The sequence below is a fragment of the Nomascus leucogenys genome, chromosome 17 (genome assembly GCF_006542625.1).
Source record: "Nomascus leucogenys isolate Asia chromosome 17, Asia_NLE_v1, whole genome shotgun sequence".
NCBI lineage: Eukaryota > Metazoa > Chordata > Mammalia > Primates > Hylobatidae > Nomascus > Nomascus leucogenys.
The window spans coordinates 19981488-20006151 of NC_044397.1; the positions used below are offsets into that span (position 1 = coordinate 19981488).

The following is a 24664-nucleotide window of genomic DNA, read 5'->3' on the forward strand; positions in this document are numbered from 1 at the left end:
AGAGACTGTTATGATAATTTGACATTGCCATCAGTACCTGTGATCAGTGGATTCAACCCATTGAACAAGGAGTTTTAGAAAAGTATTGGTCCATTACAGATAGTAATTTAGTTGTATAAGTACTGGTCTAGGTGAGAGGTAGTGATTTCTTGGACCAGACTTGAAAGTATGAGAAGAGATTGGTTGGAATCAGGATATACTTTGAAGATACAGCCAGTGGGATTTGCTACTAGATTAGATGACAGATTATTCTAGATTATCTTTCCCTCTAAACTGCTTCATTTGTAAAATGGGTGTAGTTATGACAGCAACACTCCTTTTTGTTGTAGCTTTGTCAGATGTTTCTTTGAGCTTGCTGGAAATCCCTTATGTTCATTGCTGCTAATATCATCTTTCTAATCCAATCATGTAATTCCCTTGACTTTCGACCATCAACTGCTCAGCATTATAGATACAAGAAATATTAAACTGCTTAGGTTGACTTTTAAGATACGAGGTGCGTCTTCTTTCAAACTCTTTTCCATGTCCTCTTTTGCTCCTGACAGTAGCCCAACTAGACTGCCTGCTGGTCCAGTCAATCTCTTTCTGCATAATAAACTACCCCAAACTTGATGGCATAAAACGACAACCATTTTATTGTGCTCACAGTTTAGTGAGTCAGGGATTTGGAACATGCACAGCAAGGACAGCTTGTCTCTGTTCCACAATGTCTGGGGCCTCAGCTGGGAATTCTTGAAGGTTGGGGGCTGGAATCATCCAAAGGCTCATTCACTCGCATGTCTGGCGGTTGATGCTGGCTGTTGGCTGGGAGCTCAGCTGGGGCTGTCAGCTGAAACACCTACATGTGGTCTCTCTGCATGGGCTATTTTGAGCTTCCTCAGAGCATGGCGGCTGGGTTCCAAGAGCAAGTGTCTCAAAAGACAGGAAGTGGAAGCTTCCAGTTTCTTAAGATCTGGTTCTGGAAGCTGTTACAGTGTCACTTCCACCATATTCTGTTGGTCAAGCTGTCACAGAGCCCCGTTAAAGAGAAGGAGATATAGATCCCACCTCTTGATGAGAAGAGAGCCAAAGAATTTGGGGGCCATTTTTAAACAATCAAAGCTATACTTTATTCAGATTTCCTTAGTTTACCCCAGTGTCCTTTTTCAGTTACAGGATCTCACCCAGGTTACATTACATTGAGTTGTTATGTCCCCTAGGGTTCCTCTTGGCTGTGATAATTTCTCAAACTCTCCTTGTTTTTGAAAACCATGACAGTTTTAAGAATGCTGCTCTGGTATTTTATAGAATGGGGTGGTGGGGGGATATTTTTAAATGGCCACATCCTACTATTCACCAGACTTCTCTGTCTTTCTGAGTCTCTCTGTCGGCTGCTCTCTGTCTCCACTCCCCGCCCCCTCCCCAGTTCAAACTCCATCTCTTTCTCCATGCAGTCTTTGTCACGTCTCATCCTCTGGCTAAAATCAGTTTTTCTGTCTTCTGTATTCCCATAGTGTTACTGTTTGTAATTCTTCTGTGGTCATTTTTCAGTGTTTTTCTTTCTTGGTAGATTATAAACTCTTTGAAGGTAAGAACCGTGTCTTGCTTACCTTTGCATATCTCATAGCAGGTAGGTTTTTTGAACGGAACATTCAATATCAAACTGAGTCTCACATCTGACACCTAGATGGGTTGGGACTTAACAGTGGTTAAATAGAAAATATAATGAGAAAATTTAAAACATTCCTTAAAAACATCGTTTCTGATGTTGTATTTTAAGACTTTTGAAATGGACTCTCTGTTGTAGAGTAAAACGTCTAATTTTTTTCTCCCTTAGCCATAAAATTAAAAGAGATTAGCTTTTTTTGATGTTTTCAACATCTTCCTGCTCTGGTCAATCTCCGATAGGCATGTCCTAGTGTTTTTTTGTGAACTTTAGATCTCAGTCCATTACTGGATCAGTTTAGGGAGTCACACCCAAGACTAGAAATAAAAGGAAATTGAAGTTTTGAATAAAGCTTGTGAATTGCAAGGGTAATAATTGTTTCATTAAATTTGTGTTTCAGTTTTATATGCATGTGTATAATAAGTTCAAATGTAAAATAGGTATTAAAAATTTTTGAAAGATACTCTCCTGTGCAACCTCATTCTAAACCGTTGATGTTCTGGTTCATTTCTTTGGCTTTTTCTGTTTTAGCTTATTTCTTCTGGTTTCCTTTCTGAGGGCTTATATACATACATATCGATTCTGGGGACCATACACACATGTTCCTTTAATCTTTACCTATCCAGCCTCTTTTTATAATAAACCTCAGTTTCCCAGAATAGCATATGTTGTGTTTTCTCTTCTCCTCTGGAGACTTTATACCTACTCTCCTGCCCTCAAGAGGCCAGGAGGCAGAATTAGCTTATTCTTTTCTTTTTTCTTTTATGTTTTTATTGAAGTGTAGAATCCATACAGTGAAGTGTACAAATCTAAAGTATACAGCTCAATACATTTTTGCATCTGTATTTATCCCTATAAGTATCATTGCAGATGAAGATGTAGAAACAGTTTCATCAATCCAGAGGAGGTCAGTTTATTCTTAAATTGTTTCTGGAACAAGGTGGTGCTGTGAGTAAATTAGTAGATTCTCTCTGATTCATTCATATGGCATATGTAGGTTATAATGTTTAGTTTTGAAGGTTGCAAAGGTCTGAAGCAACTGAGTTAGGAAGTGTTAAAACAGGGAGATGGGATGTTGAATGTGAGCTTTGGCAGAATTAAATGGGATGAGCTTGAGTGAGCCAAGGGGAAAAGCAAAGAGGAGTCATTTCATGAAGAATTCAGGAGAAGCAAGGTTTATTTGAATTTCAGAAGGGAAAACATTAAACTTAGTTTGCCACTGCTGCTGTAACAAATCATGACAAATTTAGTATCTTGAAACAGCACAAATTTACTTTCTTCCAGTTTTGGAGGCTCTCAGGGGAGAATCCACTTCCTTTGGCTTGTGGCTCTTCCTCCATCTTCAAAGCACATTCTTTCCATCTCTGTTTCCATCGTCACACTGCCTTCTCCTCTCTGAAGTTAAATCTCCTTGTCTCTTTCTTAAAAGGACATTTGTGATTATATTTAGGGCCTACCCGGATAATCCAGGATAATCGCCTCATCTCAAAACTCTTAATTTAATCACATCTGCAAAGTCCCTTTGTCACATAAGATAACATTCACAGGTTCTGGGGATTAGGGCAGGGATACTTGGTTTTGTTTTTCGAGGATCTTTCTTCGTAAAGGGAAGATCTGCTATATATTTCCTGCTAGTTCATTCTCCTTTTTAATGCTAGATTAGTTTTTCTAACACGGCACATTGTACATTTTATTTCTTTGCTCAAACATCTTTGGTGACTCCCCATTGGCTAATACAACTAATAGGGCCTAGACTGACATTCAGATGGCTATTTAACCCCAAGTCACATTTCAAGTTTTTCTCCTCCTCTTTCATCATGGATGCAGCAGCATGCGTTTTCTCATTGTTGCCTCCATGACGGGCTTGTCTTTGCTTGCTCTGACTCTACCTCCTGCCTGTGGGGTCCTTGCCCTCCCTTCCAGGCCTTCCCAGCAGCATTCCCCTCACCATCTGTATTAGCTTCCTAGGGCTGCCATAAGAAATTACCACAAACAACAGCAATGTATCTCCCAAAGTTGTGGAGGCCCGAGGTCTGAAATCAGGGTGCCAGTAGAGTTATGCTCTAACTGATGGCTTTAGGGGAGACTTTTTCCTAGCTCCTTTCAGCTTCTGGTATCTCCAGGTGTTTCCTGGTTTGTGGCAGCATGACTCCAATGTGTACTTTCATCTTCACATGACCTTCTCTCTGTGCCTCTCCATGCGTCTCTCATAAAGATGCTTGTCATTGGAGTTAAGTACCACCTACAGAATCCAGGATGATCTCATCTCAAGATCCTTAAGTTATTTACATTTGCAAAGACCCTTTTCCCAAATAAGGTCACACTCACAGGTTCCAAGGTTAGAACGCAGACAAATTGATTGGCAGGCTACTGTTCAACCCACTACACTACCTCAGTCAGCAGTCATAACTTATTTCTGTGACCTCTTCACATGACTGGCATGCCTACACAACTTATTGGGACCCCATCGTCTCTATCTTACTATTTTTGGATAATTCTCACATCTTTCACTAAACCGTAAGTCCTTGTCTTAGTCCATTTGTGCTGCTGTAACTAAATCCCTTAGTCTGGGTAATTTATAAACAATAGACACTTATTGCTTGCAGTTCTGGAAGTTCCAGGATCAAGGTGTGGGCAGGATTTGGTGTCTGGTGATGGCTCACTCTGCTTCAAAGATGGCACCTTCTTGCTGTGTTCTCACATGGTGGAAGGGGGGGCCCAGGGAGCTCTCTTTTTTATAAGAGCATGAATCTCCCTAATGACTTAAACACCCACCAAAGGCTCCCCCCCTCTTAATACTATCTCATTGGGTATTAGGTTCCAATGTATGAATTCTTGCGGGGACACCAACATTCAGACCACAGCAGCCCTTGAGGTCAAAAGGGTTTCTTTTGCTCTGAAACCCTCAATTCTTAGCAGGGTGCCTAGCTCTGTGGTGCTTCAGAAACAGCATCTATCAGATGATCAACTTTTTTTTTTTTTTTTTTTTAAATAAAATGAAAAGTGTCAAGCAAAAATCCTGGTGTGATTATCAGAATTTTATTTTGAAATATCACAGGTGATTTTTCTCATCGCAAATTTTTTTTTTTTGTTAGTTTGTTAATTTCTGGTACTTTACTTTTGGTGTGGAGTAACTAACCACTTTCGATTCCCTGGAACCTTAAGTGAGTAGGCAGCAGAGCTGATGGTGGAGTAGCCAAGCCGAGAAAGGCCTCTGGAGGGAAGAGCAAACCCAGTGGGGACAGGGTGGGTTTGGAGATCTGCCAGATACAGCTTGGAAGGCTTGGGGGCAGAGCTGTCACTGTTACTTGGGAATTTGTCTTACCTGGGCTCTTGGCAGTCTTGATCTTCACTGGAATCCTTTCCAGTGGGTTTTACAAACCTGGAAGACACTCTTGTGAGCACTTGAGCTTGATCTCCCACAGCACAGTTGGAGGGCCATGCCGAGGGCGGCCCCCAGCCTTGCTTTCCATAAGGAGATGATGGTTTCACAATGTCTTCTGCATGACAGGGCCTCCTTTGCCTGCCCTGTAAGCACAGCTGCTCTTTGAAGCTTACCAGTGAGCATGGGTCTTAGGCTGTTTTCCCAATTATTCTCTTTTCTTTATTTGGCTTAATTTCAAGATTATCTGCGAATAGCTCCTTTTTTCTTTTTCGTCTTTGAATGGATGCTGGCAGTCTAACCCCATTAAAGTTTAAGTAGTGCTCTCATGTTTTTTGTATTAAGCATTTGAAGGTGACTGATTTTCAGCCTTTGGTATGTTCAGGCTCATATTCAATGGTTATCTTCATTTAGAGTTTTATTATATCCATGAATCCTAATATAACTGCTCAGGTCTGTGCAACATAACCATTATTTACAGTGCCAGTATTCTATTGCAGGGTTGGCCTAGAAGGTACATGTTAATCCTTTCCCATGATATCATGGGAGAAAAGAAAGGCTGGAAAAGAATCCAGAGACTGTGACATAATGGGTAAGAATGGCCTATGGTGTCAGGCAAGTGTGGGTTTAAATCTCATTCTGTCACATCCCAGCTTTGTGACATTAAGGAAGTTACTTTTCCTCTCTGAGCTTCAGTTTTATCACCTGTGTAGTGGAGATGATAATTGCTATTATGTCATTATGTGTGTTGGGAGGATTAAGTGTGGTAATATGGATGCAAATCTCCATCACAGTGGTGTCTGGTACCTTGGAAGTGTTCAAAAAACTGTGGCTGCTATTATTACTCATTTTTTAGGGAAAACCAAGGCACTAGTGATAATTATGGAATGTTTCCAAGTCACCCACAGTAAAAGTCTAACTTGTGGGATTTAGAAAACAGACCATTAGTGTGTTGAGTAATGCAGTATTGAATATGTCAGTTACTACAATCTGGCTCTGTGGTATTTATTTGGTTAGTTTGCAGAAAGATAGACAAATGACATGAATAAAAGCACACTTACTGACTTTCTTACTGATCTGAAGCATTTATCATGCTAGCTGTTTAAAGCTATACTTCCTCTAAGTTCAAGGCCTTTACCTCCAAACTCAATGGGAGGATAGAATTTAGAGTATGGTTTAATTATTAGTGTTAAATTTGTATTCTTAAGAATAATTTTGTGACTGTTAAAGTCTGAGAGGTTTATTCTGTATCACATGGCTTTTATAATAGAGATGTGATTAAATACATTGTTCTTTGTACTAGGAAACCTAGAATCTGTACACTGCCTCGCTGGTTTTCAGATCAAAGAAAAAAAATCATAGTAGATGAACCTTAGAACAGCCCCCTGCCCAGAGTTAATATTTTAGATTAAAATTACGTTCCTTAAATTCCTCTGTGTAGCAGATTATTTCTGAAATTTTCAGGGGGTGGGGGAAGCAGGAACATAAAATGCTAGAAATTGAGTAAATTGCATCATCTTTGAACCTTAAATATTGATGTTGTAACTGGATGTTGAAGACTTTGCCAGAGTTCATTGGTTCATGAGCTGAAGAGTTCCTTATGCAGGGTCGTGTGTTCATACATGGAGGAAATCTAAGATTTGGAGTCTGACAGCGGGAGATACAGGGCTGGATGCATGAAAGAACTTCCATGTGGAGTTTTCTGCCTGAATGTAAACTCTGAGGGCAGGAACTTCATTGCATTTGATGTCATACCTCCAGTGCCTAAATCAGTGCCTGGCTCATTGTAGGTGCTCAGTACCTCCTGGTCGAGTGCATGAATGAATATAGGAAGGAAAGGCAGTGAACTTGCTGCAGTTCAGAACACTTTCTGTACTCTGTACTTTATGCAGTTTATTTCTGGCTTGGCCTTTGTTAAGGGTCAGGAAGTTGGTTGGAAGAGAGATCCATCCACATGTTAGAACATCAGCTTGTGCCAGCACTGTGCCAGTCCTGGAGATGATATGGTATAAAGACCTTTTCCAAGGTCTTCTTCAGTATTGGACTGTTGGGGGTTCTACTTTTTCTTTTGACAGTGATTGTAACAAGGGGTGTTTACCTAGAATTACTCCCCCTAAGGTAGCAGAGCGATCCTTGAGTTCAGGGGATTGGATTAATTGTTGATTTTTTTTTTTTTTTTTGAGATGGCGTCTCACTGTGTTGCCCAGGCTGGAGTGCAGTGATGCGATCTGGGCTCACTGCAAGCTCTGCCTCCCGGGTTCACGCCATTCTCATGCCTCAGCCTCCCAAGTAGCTGGTACTACAGGTGCCTGCCACAACACCCAGCTAATTTTTTAAAAATATTTTTCATACAGATGGGGTTTCACTGTGTTAGCCAGGATGGTCTCGATTTCCTGACCTCATGATCTGCCCGTCTCAGCCTCCCAAAGCGCTGGGACTACAGGTGTTAGCCACCGTGCCCAGCCAATTTTCTTTTTTTATGAAGAGATGGGGTCTTGCCATGTTGTCCAGGCTGGAATGCAGTGGCTATTCACAGGCAAGATCATGGTACACTATAGCCTCCAACCTTGAACTCTTGGGCTCAAGCAATCCTTTTGCCTTAGCCTTCCTAATAGCTGGCTCTACAAGTGTGTGCTGCTGCACCCAGCTCTGGGTGGATCTTTAACTGTAAGTTTAAGTCAGTCCTGACAATTTTGGTTTGTTTTATTGTCCTTGAGAAGCAGCTAGGTAAATGCGGTCGTTAAAATACATGTCTAAGCAGTCTTAGTGGCCTTCTTGGGCTTCCTTTTGCTCCTCCCAAGTTAGAAGTCAGGGCAAGTCTTCCCCCCTGCTTCATCCTATTCCCTTATAACTTCAGATAAAATAATGACTATAAGGATTTGAAATTCCTATGATTGTCGGAGGAGAAGGGTTGAGAGTGAGTGGGTCTTATTTTCCTCCCTACCTTCCTATTATGTCAGTTTTGAGCCTGTGTATTCTATAGTTTTTTTTTTTTCTCAGCATCAAACTGAAATCTTATTTACATCTTTTTCAACTTTAATATCCCCACTTTTTGATCTTTGGGGATTAGAAGCCAAGTATGGACAAGAGGAGAGTGGCCAGGGCATTGAGTAAGCATGTATGTACATTTCACCATTTTTGCCATACCTGGTGGGTTGTGCTGAATTTCTTGGGCAAAAGGCCTGAAGTTCTGTTACCACCAGGGGAACAGGAATTGTGGTTGCTGTCGGGATCACAGCCAGGAGGCTATTTATAGTCTGTAGTGAGTGGCTGTGAGCCCACCATGGTTCTGAATATGCCTCCTGCCTTAAAGTTCCCAGTGTTCTTGAAGCGGACCCTGCCCTTGCTGGCCAGACAGTAGTTAATGATAAAGTGGACGGCTGCAGGATGTGGCGCGTGATGGCCTTGGCAGCTCACCGCCTGCAGGTGCTTGTGCTTTGGCTGACCTGAACCCAGCCGGAGAGCAGGTGCTCCCTGCCCCCATGCTGGCTTCCTGGCCTTTCTCTGAGCTGGCTTCACTGACATGGAGCTGATGGACCACTCACTAACCAGAGTCCACTTTCTTTATTCCACATGTGCCATGTCAGGTTAAGATTTATAACAGGTCATGAATTTAGCTTCCTCATCTCTCTGAGTTCACGTCAAATATCTAGATTTGCCTTGCAAAAATGGCCAAGATCAGGTGACACTTTGCACTTTTAGCTCACATTAAGGTATATGGACTAGAAGGAAAAGGTGAAAAAGTAAGTTCTCACAAGAAATAACCAAGAAAGGAAAACTTTTTTCTTGCTTTCATAGCAATGTATGATATGCGTATTTATGTTGATTCCTGGATGCTCTAATGGTAGAGTGATAATTTATGTGTTCGTTTGCGTTTGCAGGTGATGGAAAACTCCAACTCAGACGAGCCTTAATAAGATGAACATGGAATGGCTGCCATTCTATGGAGTCCAGGGTAAAACAGGTTTTAGATCTGGGTTGACTCAGGGCTCAAGCAGTGTCCCTAGAGCCCTATTATTTCCCCTCCACTTCTTTTGTCAGTTCCATTCTCAGCAGGTTCTCGTTTCATGGTAGGAAAATGGCTATGGCATATCCTACATTCAAGTATAATGAGAAAATCACACTTTCTTTTCTAATGGTTCCTGTAAAATCCCAACAGTCACTCTGATTGGGTGGGCTCAGGTCACGTCACACCCTAGAATCCAGCGCAGTGTGACGATTGGTTTCCAGCCACACCTCAGCATGCAGAATAGGAGGGGGTGTATCCCAGACCCAGTTCAGGAGTTGTTGCTGAGAAGGAGAGGGGGAGGAACTGAGGAAGGACAGAGTTTCTACAGATGATTCCATGAAGCACATATTGGGGACTTTCATTCTCATAAAAGAGCACTGTTCTTGGGACCTCATACAGTGTTGCTTGGTTCTCAAAAAGTGCTAAGTTCTTGTGTGGTTTCTGGGTAAGTCTGGCATCCCCCAGAAGCAGGGAGCCAGTGATTTTCCTGATGCCCTTGGGATGTTCACTGCAGGGTATTAGATTACAGTAGGTCATAGTGGATGCCATGCCTGGTAGTTGTATGGTGTGACATTAGATCAATTAGCTTTCCCTGTACGCCATTACATCAAAGAGTGTCGCTGGACAGCTATTCTCAACATATGTTTTGTTTGTCTCTGAAAACACGTGTTCCATTTCTCCCTGGGCCACTCAGATTCATTTTGGGTGACTGTCTTGTCAGCCTGGGGCTGGGGAGAGGGGAAGACAGGCTTCGTTTTGGCAGTGCTTCAAGCTTGGAGCAGCATCCTGCAGCCAGCACCATAAGCTGTATAATTTGTCCATGGAGGCCTATGCATTATAGAAATGAAAATTCCTTCTCTGACAGCATTCATTGCTTAGCATGCAGCAATTTGGCTGTCAGAAACAGCTGGCCCTGCAGGGTGGGACAATAGAAAGGCGAGACCCGAGAGAGGCCAGTGCTTACTCAAGTCTCCCGCTGTGAGAGGATCAGGTTACTGAGACTGTCATTAACAACAGACTGCAAGGGGCTCTGGGCACAGCTTCCAGTGAGCAGGAGCCTGTGGCTCAGACAGTTAGTGATTTTCCCCTGTTTTGCTGAATGGAACAAAAATAAATAAATTAAAAATAAACCATTAACCTTTGCTGACACTCAGATGTTCAGTTCTGATTGTGTCTTCTACTGGGTGATGAGCATTTCTGGGGAAGTAAATCCCTTCTAACCTAAGTATAGTTATTGGTGCATTGCAGAAAACTCAGAAAGGAGTGGGGCTGAGGGGCAGGATGGATTACTTGACACCTGCATGTTGGAGTGCTGTAATTTTTAGGTTCTACTTACCTAGAAACAATGCTGAAAGGACCAGGATTGGAGACCTTATGAGGCAGGTTTAAACATGAAGTAGAAATGGGGTTGTGCGTTCTCCACAGATATACATACTTGGAAGAGCCATGCAGCAAGCAGAGGAGAGGAACAGAGGAGCTGTGTGGCTTGACCCTCCTCGGAATCTGCAGTGTGGCTGGCTCTGTGTGCTTCCTGTATTGATTCCATGACTCACGGAGCATGAGCTAAGCAGAAAGCACACTTAAACTACAGAGGAGACAGCTGTCTGTTACAGGAGGACATATTTTCTGGGTTTAATGGCGCCACATTTTTCCTAATAGTTTGTACACTGGAGAAGTACTTACTAGTAATGTCTGCTAAAGGGTCTTTATTGTTTTTTCCTTTTTGAAAAAAAAAGATATTCTTTAAAAAAATCACCTAAATATTATTCTTGACTTTTATTTCACAACAGGACTTCCCATCTAGGAAAACAGTACCAATATTTTGTTTTTCTTTGTACAATAAGCAACTTGTCACCATGGGTTGTTTTTTTTTCCCCACCTCTTGATAGCAAGGGTCTATCGGAAGTTTAAAGCAATGCAGCGGGAAGTACCTTGCCTTTTTGAAGCGAATAGCGTTTCAGAGATATTGGGCGGCTCAAGGTTAGTTCTCCTGTTGGAATTCGTTTGTTGTTCATTGTGGCTGGAACTGTACTTTCTCCTGCTCTCCCTCTAAATCTGTTTCGCTTTTACATGATAGAGGCTGAAGTTCCCAGATGTTGTTTGGATTAAAGAGTGTGTGTGGGGAGGGGGGAAAAAGCTTTCTTGATGATAATAACAGAGTCAGACTGGCTGGTTCTGTACTGACAGGAAAATGGAGAGATAAAAACTCCATTAATGGTGTGTGCATTGCCTAAGTAGCCAATAAAACAATGCTGTCCTCACTGGAAGCCGGTCCCAGACTGGCAACGCTTCGTGCCAACTGCAGGAGACAACAGCTGCAAAGAGGGGCAGAGAATTTGAGTCAAGAGTCCACGTTCAATGACTGGCTTGGGGGGCAGTTCTTTTGTTCTCTACCTCCTCCTCTCCTCCTCCTCCTTCTCCTCCTACTTTTGCCCATTTTCCTTGATGAGCCCCTCTTAATGCTCACTGTTCCAGAAATTGAACCACGTCTGATTAAAACTTAATGGTTACTCACAGAATGAAGTTGGCTGGTAGTTTCCAAGCCTGTTTGTCTGGGTTCCTTTGAGTTTGTGACAATAGAAATTGTTATTTTGTATAAAATGTATCTAAGGGTTACAGTCTTTAAAGTTTGACAGAACAGTCACTTATCACAGACGTACTGCTCTATTTTCCCTCAAATATCTTTAAATTTCCGTGCTCGAAATTAAATTAAAAAATTTAAAACAGTTTTTTTAAAAAAAGCATCTCATTTTAGAAGATAATGGAAAATGGCAAAGGCTTGCTTTAGTCAGCTTTCATTCTATATGTACTTCCTGAACCCGTTCTCTGAGTGAAGCTCTCTTCTGTGACTGTGGGCCAGGTAAGGCTGTGTGCAGACCTGACTTTGGGAACTCACTGTCTCATGGTCAGGTAAATCTTTTGATCTCCAAAGGGAAAGAAAGACATGCTGTTTGAGTGGTTTAGAAAAGCATCCCTGTAAATTCAAAAGAGAGATGAGCTGATTACCTAGGTCTGCCGCTGTTACACATGAGTGTAAAATTTAAATTACTTTGACTTTTATTCATAGTATACATGGGGAAGGGAAAAGATATTTGAGTGTTTATCTTTGTGCCACATCCTGTGCTACGAACTTTATATATATTAGGAAGTAGGTATCTGTAGCCTCATTTTACAGGCAAAAGAAACGTAAATCTTAAGGAGCTCATTTACTCAAGGCTGCAAAGTCTGTTCTTCTGTTCATGGTTGCAGATGTAATGAAGCACGGGATATGAACCAATTCATCTGGTATTTATTCCTCCTAATTACAGTAGACATCTAGAAGAGGAGATGGAGTGTTCTTTATCTAGGCCCTTCAGAATGCTGGTGTTATGGGGTAAGGGCACACACTACTTTTAAATTCTGGAAGCCTTATACATCCTGGAAGGCTTCATAGAGGAGGAGAGACATTCATTTATCTTGCAGCACACCCCCTTGAGTGTGCTCACTGTGTCAGGCACCCCGGTAGGGACTGGGGACTCAGTGCTAAAGAAGACAAAGTCCTCTGTTGTCAGAAGGTGGTGATGATTTCCTGGTTGGCAAAGCCATGGGAGGGGAGAACAAGGGTGGGTATCCAAGCACCCTGGAGGAGATGAATCTAGAGAAAAGTACCTGGCGAAGAGCTCAGCTGGGAGTGACGCTTGTCCAGGTTTCCTTCCTGAAATGGAGGACTTTGTGTGCAGATATAAGGTGGTGGATAAAATGTGTAGGGAGGAGCAATAAGGAATGCTTTTAGGTACAACCTGTGTTTCCTTTTTGGAAACCCCATGTGGATTGTGAGCTGTCTCAAGGTTCTTGGCTGCGGACCTCTCACTCTCAGGCCACACCAAGTGGCCAGTGGCCACAGTATCTCAAGCCTGGTTTCTTCTCTCATCACTAAAGATGGCAAAGTAAGGTCATGGGCAAACCTTGTTCTTACAGATAAAGCCTTTATGTTAGGCATTTCCAAAAAAAGTATTTGCCTCTTCTGACACAGTTTTAATTTACACGGCAAAGTGGGGAGCCTGCTCTGTGGAAATATGACTCCCCATGATGAATATTAGATATTGAATGGCCTTTGACATGTCATGCATGCATTACTGTGCCAGCTTGTCTTTTTCTAAATGTCAGGTCGTCACTGTTAATTTTATATGTTTAAAAGATTTGGGTGAATTCCAGGTATAACACTTTGGTTTTCATTTTTACATTTCATAGTAGTTGAAAGGCTCCATGATATTCTTGATAGATGCTTGTCTGCGTCCATATTGATGAAGAACAGTAGAGTATATTAAATTAAAGGGTTGTTGGCTGGTTGTTTGGCAGTGACTTGCTTTCTGTTTTCTGTTCACTGGAGGATGCTTGGAGGATGTAATCTGCATACTGGTTATCAATGTGAAGGTTTCCCTTTGTTCTGTCAATAAACCCTACTGGTTAACAGATCCTTGTTTTTAACCACTGGTTTTCAGCCCTGCTGTGGGGCAGAGCTACGCTGCAGTCCATTGTGAGTATTGCTAAGTAATTTATTATTCATTATTGAGGTAAAGAAATTTTGACATACGTTGGAGCTGATTGAGCACAATACTCTCCGATGCGCTCCATTATGTCTTTCAGAGTGAAAAAAAATGGAACTCAAAGGCAAGTCAAAGAACTGTATGTTTTAGTTAGTAAAATATACTATTAAGAAAAAGAAAAAGTGTTAAGAAAAGGAAAGAAATGAGTATCACAAAAGTCAGCATTATGGTTATAAGAGCATCAATAATATTAATAACTTACCCTTTAATGGTGCTTATATCATGTTCTGTTGTGAGTGCTTTACATATATTAACTCATTTAATTCTTAGGATAATTCTGTGAGGCAGGTATAATTTTTAATCGAAATTTTTCAGATGAAGGGAATGAGGCACATTAAGTTAGCTCCTGAGGCCTTAAAGGTAGCGTGTGGCAGGACCACAGTTCTAACTGGCTCAGTTCTGGGTTTTAACCACAGTGTAGGGGAGGAAGAGGGCATAGTGGTTGAGGACACATGGGATGTGGTGGGATGTGGAGCGCTGGCAGTTTCCTAAAAAGGAAACATCAGGACCCTCACTAAAGGTTTTAGTTGCATTTTTAGTCCATATGGATTGTTTTAGTCCATTTGGGCTACTATGACAAAATTCCAGAGGCTATGTAGCTTATAAAGACCCGACGTTTATTTCACACAGTTCTGGAGGCTGGGAAGCCCAAGATCAAAGCACTGGCAGATTCAGTGTCTGGCAAGGGCTTCTTAGGTCATAGTTGGCATTTTCTTGCTCTGTCTTCACATGGTGGAAGGGATAAGGTAGCTATCTGAGGTCTCTCTTTTAAGGGGACTAAATCCACAGGGGCGCTCATCCCATGAGGCCCTGCTATCATGATTTAATCACCTCCAAAAGCCTCACTTCCTAATGTCATCCCATTGGTGATAAGGTTACAACATATGATTTTGAGAGGATACAAACATTTAGACCATAGCATGGATTGAATATATATAGTCATATACTATATGTTTTTATATATGTATATATGAATACATTTATTTATTTGATATACATCTGCATGAATTCATACTGTATTTGAGAAATGGCAGTATAAATGGCCCATGTGTGTGTGATATATATAGCTCTCTATTCTTGCTGTTTGATGTATTAATACAATAAACCCCACAGTTGGGACCTATGCATCTACCTCTAGAGAAAGAGCATATTCACATATGGAAGCTTTTTTCAACCCTGGAATGCCCCTACTTCTGCGGAGCATTCACATTTATTTGCCTCTTAAAAAAAAAATTACCAGGCTGGGCATGGTGGCTCACGCCTATAATCCTAGCATTTTGGGAGGCCGAGGCAGGCAGATCACCTAAGGTCAGGGGATCGCGACCATCCTCGCTAACACAGTGAAACCCCGTCTCTACTAAAAATACAAAAAATTAGCCGGGCATGGTGGCATGCGCCTGTAATCCCAGCTACTCAGGAGGCTGAGGCAGGAGAATTGCTTGAACTCAGGAGGCAGAGGTTGCAGTGAGCCGAGGTCATGCCACTGCACTCCAGCCTGGGCGACAGGCGATTTTAAATTTAATCCAAAATTATACTTAAAAGAGAATAGCTTCTGGACATGTATGTGACCTGCCCTTTGTATGTCCAAAGTATTATTAAAAAACTGGAAGGATACCTCATGGTTGTGTTAAACCAGTCTAAATTTGGTTAGAAGTTCTAAGAGACTCAGTTGAATTCATGCTAGTATGTGTTGTCTTAAGCCTGAGTGCACAGCAGTGCTGGCAGAACCAACAAAAGTGCTGCACATGAAACAACTAAAATGGATTTTTAAAAAAGCTGTTATCTAAGAGTTACCTCCACCAATACTTAATGCATTCAAAATTAAAACTAACAGGAGCTAGCCTTTTCCTTCCTGGCAGTTTTAGAAAATAAGCCATTCTAAAACTTACAGAAGATTATCATTTCCCTCTTGGATTTGAAAGTAAAAAAACAAAATCAGGTAGACAAATGTTTATGAAATGGACTAAGGTTTAGTGACCCGAAACTCAGTTGAATTTTTCTCGTAATTGTTGACAGTGTGAATGGTAAACAGAGACAATTGCTAACGTTTTATTTCCTTTTTATATGTGTGTTGTACTTTCATGTCCTGTCATATTGAAGCAATCCTGAAAGTATTAACTGTTTCTTACCATGTCTCTCTCAGTGATATTCAACTCCCAGCTGCTCGTTTGAGTCACCTGGAGAGTTGGGACAATGGCCATCCTCCATTTCCACCAGAGAGCACTCTTCAGGCACTTTTAATGTACAGCCAAGAGTGAGAACAACTGGGCTCATTTAGTCCTTTAACCCTGGGGTTTTGGGTAATGCTTGTCTGCCCTTCCTCTTCAGTCCACAGAGCTCAAGTATATGCTGGACATCAGGGATGCAAAGATACAGGAAGCTAACCAGTGCAGTATGGAGACGAGTTTGTTAACTTATTGGTCTCTGGAGGAACTTTTACTGAGAGAATTCAGCTGGCTGTAATATCACCTCTACCTGAGGAAGGATAGGGCTGACAATTTGCTAGTCTCTAGCTCTTCTTGAATTGCTTTTGAAAGGTAGAAATGTGTGACCAAAGGCTTATATATGTGTGTGTTTATACACACATATTCCTTTCATTGTTGCTTGGATAAATAGAGCACATTTGAAATGAGAATGGTGTTAAAATGGCTATGAAGAATTAATTTCACATTAGAAATTCTGGCCCAAATTCTGGGAATTTGGGTTATTGATGATAAATATAGATTGTTCGTATTAATTGTCGGGTAAGTTGCTTCTTAAGAGTTGCAGTATCACAAATGATCAGAAAGCTGATGGTTCAACCTGTGCTTATGTAAATTAATCACAGGTGTGAAATCTTGAGGCTTGTGAAGAAAAGACTCCTAACACAGTCAAATTCAGGCATGTTTTATGTTGTAGAATTAATCTATTAAAAAATGAATCCTGATGCAAAGCTATATGTTCTAATTAATAGTAACCCAAATCAAGAGGCTAAAATTCCATTAGTGGACTGAATGCTGAGTGACACTTGAGGAGAGTAAAGTATAGAAAATGTCTGTGTTTTGTGGTTACTCATATAAAAGGTCTTGCATTAAAGAGTCCAGAGATTTATGTATCATAGACAAGGTCGTCTTGATAATAGCACATAATTCTGGGAGCAGACCCATCCCCATCTTCCCACCCCATATCACTCCTACTCCAAAGCATCACCGGAATCCCAAAGAGGATTCCAGGTAGGCTGGGTTCAGTCCTGACTCTTGACTTGCCATCATCCTTTCTCATTTTTGTCTTTCCTGTTATTTTCTTCTGATACCTCATGTGTCCTTTGATAGAGCTATTTCATTTTAATTATCTGCCATTTACTAATGTTAGTCTGAAGTTGGCGGTGATTTGCAGTTTCCAGTAGTAGTTCTCATCTGATTGGGGGTGGTGTCTGCCTGTTTTATAGATGGGACACAGGCAGAGAGTAATGTGCTTAAGATACCAGTGCCTGGGAAGTAACATGCCTAGGTTCATTCCTCAAGCTTTGTGATTCCAGAGCTTTTGCTCTTTTCACAAAAATTAACTGGGAGACAAGCTATGTCCAGGTGGTGAAGAGGCACAGCCCAGCATGTACTCGAGGTCTAAGTTGTACAAAAAAGACCTTTCAAACCGATTTTTAAAATAGCAGTTTTATTGAGTTAGTTCATATACCAAAAACATTCACCCTTTTATGATGTACTATTCAGTGGTTTTTAGTGTAGCCACAGAACTGTTCAACTGACACCACTATCTAATGGTAGAACATTTTCACCACCCTGACAGAGAAACTATTAGCATGTAAGACAAATTTTAAAGCTAACATTATTGGAGTAGAAGCCAAGGATTGGGCTTTCCTGATCATCCTGTGAACTGAGTGAGGGTAGAAACCAGTTCCTGGCCCAACCCTGCAGTGGGCACAGAGTAGACACCAGTGTTGACTCTCACAGAATCCTCCAGAACAGTGAATTCTCAACTTTTGAAATTTTAACCCAGTCCCAATTTTGGTAAACTAAAAAATCTCACTTTACTCTGCCCACTTGTTTTATGAAAACAATAGTATTTAAAATTGTTTTCTAAGCACCTATTTATGTTTTTCGATTTTTCTAGGGTAGACCTGCCACCCTCATTATTTTGAGTGGAGAGTCACTGGCATCTCAAGACTTCTGGGTTATTTTCATTGCAGGTTTGCTTGAACACATGAAATGATTCAGTGCAGTCATGAGTTCAAATGACTCACTCATTAAGCGATTTCATGTGTAAAAGTGATCCCAGCCAGCAAATGCTAATAACAGCCATTTATTATTCCTTGGATCTTCCTACTCTTTTCTTTAACTTTTGTCTTTGGCCATTGCCTCCTTTCTGTTACCTTTTCGTGCTTATTAAAGTAAATTGAATAACATTATATAGCAATGTGTGTTATTTGTCTTTTCTTCCCAGTGTGATATAAACAGGCTGGGGCTGGGAAAATGGGTAGTGGGGTGGGGAAAAACCTTTAAGAAGGTAAAGGCCAGGTGTGGTGTCTCATTCCTGTAATCCTAATGCTTTGGGACGCTAAGGTGGGAGAATTGTTTGAGATCAGGAATTCAAGGCTACAGTGAGTTATGTTTCTGCCACTCCACTCCAACTTGAGCAACAGAGTGAGACCCTGTTTCTAAGACAAAAAATGTAGCAAATGTAATATTGTCATGGTGAGAGGAAGAACACTTCTTTTTCCTACTTTAGCTCCCTCAGTCACCTTGACTGACAACATCTGGAAGCAGGCCAGCCAGTGAGAGCTTAGCCATGGGAATTGTATGGGGGCATGAGTCCAAGTGACCATCTTGGGAATAATTCTCTGGGAAAAAATTACTTTTTTTTTTTTTTTTTTTGGTGAAACAAAGCATCTCTCTTCTTACATTTTATTGATAACAATTTAGTTTCCAGTAATATTACATTGTTAGCATGGTATATAAGTATTGTTCTCAAGATTTGTTTTCTCTCTGTGTGTGTATATAAAATTTAGAAAAAAGATTATGTCCTAAAATGTTAGAGTAGGTAATACTTTGTTTTCAAATGTAAGTCACGAGGAAGCTGTGGTTGAGTATATACACTTAGTTTACACATTGTCTTTTTGTATGAAATCAGAAACATTGGTAGTTCTCTGTGTCTATAACTCAGGGTTTGGGGAAGTTTGTTTTGTTTTTTACTTTGAGTTAAAAGCCATGACAGCACTGAAAATGGGTTCCAGTAGGTCTACCTCCTTTTTTTCCATTAGCATAATTATTTCTTTTTCATTTTTTAAATTGTTCATATTTCTCTTGGATGGTATCTTTTCTGCTTTGAATCCATTATCAGGGTACACCATTTATTATCAACATTTATTAAGGGCCTTTTATTTTATTTTATTTTGAGACGGAGTTTGCTCTTTTCACCTAGGCTGGAGTGCAATGGCATGATCTCGGCTCACTGCAACCTCCGCCTCCTGGGTTCAAGCAATTCTCCTGCCTCAGCCTCCCAAGTAGCTGGGATTACAGGAGCTTGCTACCACACCTGGCTAATTTTTGTATTTTTAGTACAGATGGGGTTTCACCATGTTGGCCAGGCTGGTCTTGAACTCCTGACTTCGGGTGATCCACCTGCCTTGGCCTCCCAGAGTGTTGGGATTACAGGCGTGAGCCACTGCGCCCAGCCTCTTGGCCTATTATTTATATGACTATCCTTGATGTTTCAGAGGTGAAAAATACTACTTACCTTGAGGAGTCCACAGACTCACCAGGGAAATAGTAAAATTTAAAAATTGAAATGCACTTTTAAGGGCCACAATAGTTAAGTTTGGGAACAACAGATGAGGGGGCATGTGTTAATATTTCAGACAGGATGTAGACATGGGGGCTTTGGGAGGTGATGCTGGGGCTGATCCTGAAGCATAGGAGTTTGCCAGATGAAAAAAGACATTTCAGGCAGACAAGTGCAAAGGCAGAAGGTGAACAAGGTCATAGTGTCCTCAGGGAGCTGTAAGATACAATTAGGGTGAGGGTACCTATGAGATGATAACTCCATGATGTTGGAGATGTCTGGGACCAGATGATGAAAATCAGGAAATCTACACCAGCTAGGAGGGCCATTGATGGCTTTAAGCAGAGGAGAGGCACTAGTGAGTGTTACTCAGTGAATGATTTGCTACACTGATGGCAGGGATGTAGAGGAGACCATGAAGGAGTCAGCTGGGGCGCTGCTCGGGGGAGAGGTCCTGGGCTGGGATGTAGGCAGCAATGGGGTTTGTAAGGTGAACTTGGTTTCTGGCTTTGTCTACAAGATTCTTCAGTGGTTCCATTGCAGAAGATAGGACATAAAGAAAGATTAGTAGATCTGGGCTGGTGGGTGACATGGACAGGATGCTTTTAGTCTTGGGAACCTGGATGTATTCTTTTGCTCCCTTGAGAGACTGTTTTTGGTAGACCCACTGTTACTCTACTTCTGTTTGTACATTTTCTTACTCAGTTATCCTTCAGTTGGAGAGCAACTGATTGGTGAGCAGATTAAATTAAAAGCAAACCTCAGTCAGACACAGTGGCTCACGCCTGTAATCCCAGCACTTTGGGAGGCCGAGGCGGGTGGATCACTTGAGGTCAGGAGTTCGAGACCAGCCTGGCCAACGTGGTGAAACCCCATCTCTACTAAAAATACAAAAATTATCTGGGCATGGTGGCGGGTGCCTGTAATCCCAGCTACTCAGGAGGCTGAGGCATAAAAATCGCTTGAGCCCGGGAGGCAGAGGTTGGAGTGAGCCAAGATTGCGCCACTGTACTCTAGCCTGGGCGACAGAGTGAGACTGTCTCAAAAAACAAACAAACAAACAAACTAATCTCTGAGTTAAGAATGAAACTGCTAAATTAAATAAAAAGTGTTATGTTATTTTTACATTTTTTCTTTAATTAGTGGGTTGGGTGCCATCTCAGTACAGAGGTAGATTGGAAAGCTGTCTTTTTTTTTGGAAACAGTCTTGCTATTGCTCTGTTACCCAGGCTGGAGCGCGGTGACATGATCTCAGCAGCCTCTGCCTCCCAGGCTCAAGCAAGCCTCCTGCCTCAGCTTCCCAAGTAGCTGGGACTACAGGGACCCACTGCTATGCCCACCTAATTTTCTTTTTTTTTTGAGATGGAGTCTTGCTCTGTTGCCCAGGCTGGAGTGCAGTGGCGTGATCTCAGCTCACTGCAAGCTCCGCCTCCCAAGTTCAATCGATTCTCTTGCCTCAGTCTCCCGAGTAGCTGGGATTACAGGCATCCACCATCATGCCTGGCTACTTTTTTTTGTATTTTTGTAGAGACAGGGTTTCACCATGTTGGCCAGGCTGGTCTTGAACTCCTGACCTCAGGTGATCCGCCTGCCTGGGCCTCCCAAAATGCTGGGAATACAGGTGTGAGACCCTGCGCCTGGCCTTTTGTATTTTTTTGTAGAGACGAGGTTTTGCCATGTTGCCCAGAAAATTCCTGGGCTCAAGCAATCCGCCTACCTCGGCTTCTCAAAGTGCTGGGATTACAGGTGTGAACCACTATGCCTGGCCCCAAAAAGGCATCTTTAATTAAAGAATACCCCTTGCTGTTAGCATAATTCTTGAGGAATCCTGGTAATAATCATGAAAGAAATATCTAAGCAGAATCTTTGAGTGAGAAGGAAACTTAGTGACTTGGGCCACTGCTCTCTCTTTATAGTTAGGATAAAAGGATAACAGAGAAGCGTGATTGAGAAGGGTTACTGACTTCTGAGTGTCACACAGCAGTGGTGCAGGGGGCATGTCTAGCTCATCAGTTCAGTGTTATCTCCATCGACCTGGATGACTCCCTGCTCAGTCCCATAGAGACGATAGAGCTGAGCTGAAAGACACTAGTGCTCAAGACCACCAAGTCAGCGGTAGACCGAGAGTTGCCTAAATTCTTGACTTTAATCTTATTTTAAATTAACTCACTGTTCATAGGCCAACAAGTATTTGTTGACTAGTTAGTATGGAAGGGATACTACCCTAATTATTACACAATCAAAGATAAATAAGAGGCTATTTTTCTCTTCAAGAAGTGTGCAGGTTAATTTTTCAGATTAACTCATTACAAGACTGGCAAACACTTACACAATTCATGGCTTCTCTGACATAATTATGGGTATGTAGTATATACACACACAAAATCAATGAGAAAATGAGGCCACATAAAACATGGTTCATTTTTCTTTTTTCCCTAACTTCATTGGATTTTGTTTTCTTTTGTTTTTTTGCTTGTTACCTTGTTCTCTCTGCACAGTGGGCAAGCAGTTTCTAGACTAGCTTTAGAAATGCCTATATGCTGGTGGGCAAACAATAAATAGAACCAAATAATAAAAAATAATATTGATTGTCTTTTTTTCAGTTTATTCTTGTTCAATCATAAATAGGAAGTGTGATCTGGTGAAAATTTTTCTTAGGTTGGTAATGACATAAATACTTGCAGGAAGGTATTTGGTACTTTCTGCTACTGCTTTGAATTTAAGCCTAGGGTAGAAATTTAGCCATTTAGTGATAGAGAAGTTTCTTTTTCTTAACCAAGTTTATGAGCTTGAAATTATTAATGCTTTTTGTTTTCTTTCTTTCTTTCTTTTTCTTTCTTTTCTTTCTTTCTTTTTCTTTCTTTTCCTTCCTTCCTTCCTTCCTTTTCCTGCCTTCCTCCTTTCCTTTCCTTTCCTTTCCTTTCCTTTCCTTCTCTCTCTTTTTCTTTCTTTTCTTTCTTTCTTTCTTTTTTTTTTTTTTTTTTGACAGGGTCTTACTCTGTCGCCCAGGCTGGAATGCAGTGGTGTGACCATAGCCCACTGCAGCCTCCACCTCCCAGGCTCAAGCAATCCTTCCCCCCTCACCCTCATGAATAGCTGGGACTACAGGTATGTGCCACCCATGCTTGGCTAATTTTTTGGAGATGAAGTCTCACAGTATTGCCCAGGCTGGTCTCCAACTCTTGGGCTTAAGCAATCCTCCTGCCTTGGCCTCCCAAAGTGCTGAGATTACAGGCATAAGCCACTGTGCTCAGCCTGTTTTTTCTATAATTTTAAACTTCATTCACGCCACAAATATTTAAGTAGTCTGGCATAATGCTAGACCAGGCACTGGAGATATAGCAGCACATTGAATCCACAGAGTTCCTACTTTCAAGAGGCTCCTCGTTGAAGTTTTGCTAAATATCTGTCTAGTGAAGGTAAATAGTACAGCCTAGGAGAAACAAAATGCCAGACACTCCATTAGAAAACCAGAAAATCTGGTCCTGGCCTGGTGGGTGGCAGTCTTGCGAACTCTTGTAAAAGTGCCTGAGATCATGAGCTGATGAAAGCCTGTATAGTCTTATGTGTGAGTGTAATCACCAAGGATTACCACATTCCTGCCAGACAACAGTTACAACACGGATGTCTCATGGTAATGAGGAGAGCTGGAGCGCTGCTGCAATGGGGTGTACACACATGAAAGCTGAGCCAAACAGAGAGAAAGGCGATCTAATTACCAGAGAAGTCTGATTCTGTTTAGGGAGTCGTGTGTTGGGGGAATGGAAGAAGTGGCCTTTTCCTCCTTTCTTCTCTTCCACTTGTTCTCGATCCCTCTTCACTCAAGATGCTCTGATTCTTCGCTGAGAACCATTTGGAGATGTACATATTAGCTGGAATAAAGCTACTTGGGGTTAGCCTAGGACAGCAGACTGGTTTCATGGAAGACATTTTTTCTACGAATGGAGTAGTGGGGAGGAAGAGGGATGGTTTCAGGATGAAACTGTTTACATCAGATCACCAGGCATTAGTTAGATTCTCATAAGGAGTGTGCAACCTAGATTCCCCACATGTGCAGTTCACAATAGGGTTCGCTCCACCGAGAATCTAATGCCGCCACTGATCTGATGTAATAGGAGGCAGAGCTCAGGCCTAATGCTCACTTGCCAGCCACTTACCTCCTGCTGTGCGGCTGGGTTCCTAATAGGCCATGGACCAGTACCCGTCCACAGCCTGGGGGTTGGGGACCCCTGGCCTAATGAGTTGTCATGAAACTCATTTCTCACTCAGGAATTGATTTGACTCCATGGAACCACCGCAGACCTGTTAACTGGGTGAAGGCTGATGGGACTTGAAAAAAATGAAGGACAATTAGAAAAATAGGGGGAAAGTGTGATGGATCCATTGGATGTCTATATTGAGCTACTAGCTGCTCTAAAAGGCTTATAGAAAGGCCTCCTGTGTAACTGGTAACATCAGTTAACCAGAAAGGCTGTGTTTATTTCCTTCCTAAACTGGTTAATCAAAGATTTCAGTGGGCCTTGCATAGGGAAAGAAATCAGGATAGAAAAGGGAGAGAGCAGGAAAAAAGAAGAGAGAGAGAAAGGAGTGGCTGGGTGTGGTAATCTCTCACTCCTGTAATCTCAGCACTTTGAGAGACTGAGGTGGGCAGATCACTTGAGGTCAGGAGTTCGAGACCAGCCTGGCCAACATGGCAAAACCCCATCTCCACCAAAAATTAGCTAGGCGTGGTGGCATATGCCTGTAATCCCAGATACTCAGGAGGCTGAGGCAGGAGAGTCACTTGAACCTGGGAGGTAGAGATTGCAGTGAGTGGAGATTCTGCCACTGCGCTCCAGTCTGGTTGAGAGAGTGAGACTCCGTCTCAAAAAAATAAAATAAAAAAAAAAAAAAGAGAAAGGAGTGAGTGATATGGGTTACTTATGAGTGAGGAGTGCATGTGTGTCTGTATTGTGGAATCTGATCTTCTCTGAAGTCACACCTCATATCTGGTGAGAAGTTGACTTAAGGGGGTATTCTATTTTAGTCTGTAGCCTTCCTGTTTGGTGTCTGGATTTCTTCTAAGTCACCACCAGTGGAAGAATGAGTATTGGGATATTAGTCTTTCATGTTCTCTCTTTTCAGGCTTCCTGTGGAGCCCTTTGTAATATTTATTTCAAAGTTACTTATTATTATTTTTTTGACAAGGTCTTGCTCTGTTGCCCAGGCTGGAGTGCAGTGGCGTGAACATGGCTCACTGTAGCCTCAAGCTCCTGGGCTGAAGCAGT

At 41.8% G+C, this 24664-nt stretch overlaps 1 protein-coding gene across 3 annotated transcripts in view; it reads left to right on the forward strand.

Moving 5' to 3' along the window:
- The window catches only part of ACVR1 (activin A receptor type 1), a 141346-nt gene that overhangs the window by 26739 nt on the left and 89943 nt on the right, over window positions 1-24664 (forward strand). Inside the window, exon 1 of one of the 3 annotated variants that reach the window (XM_030796489.1) lies at window positions 8947-8982. The exons of the other annotated variants lie outside the window; for them this stretch is intronic. The gene's annotated coding sequence lies outside the window, so the exon portion shown is untranslated. Of the gene's footprint in view, window positions 1-8946; window positions 8983-24664 lie in introns of those variants that run through there. 3 annotated transcript variants of the gene reach the window in all.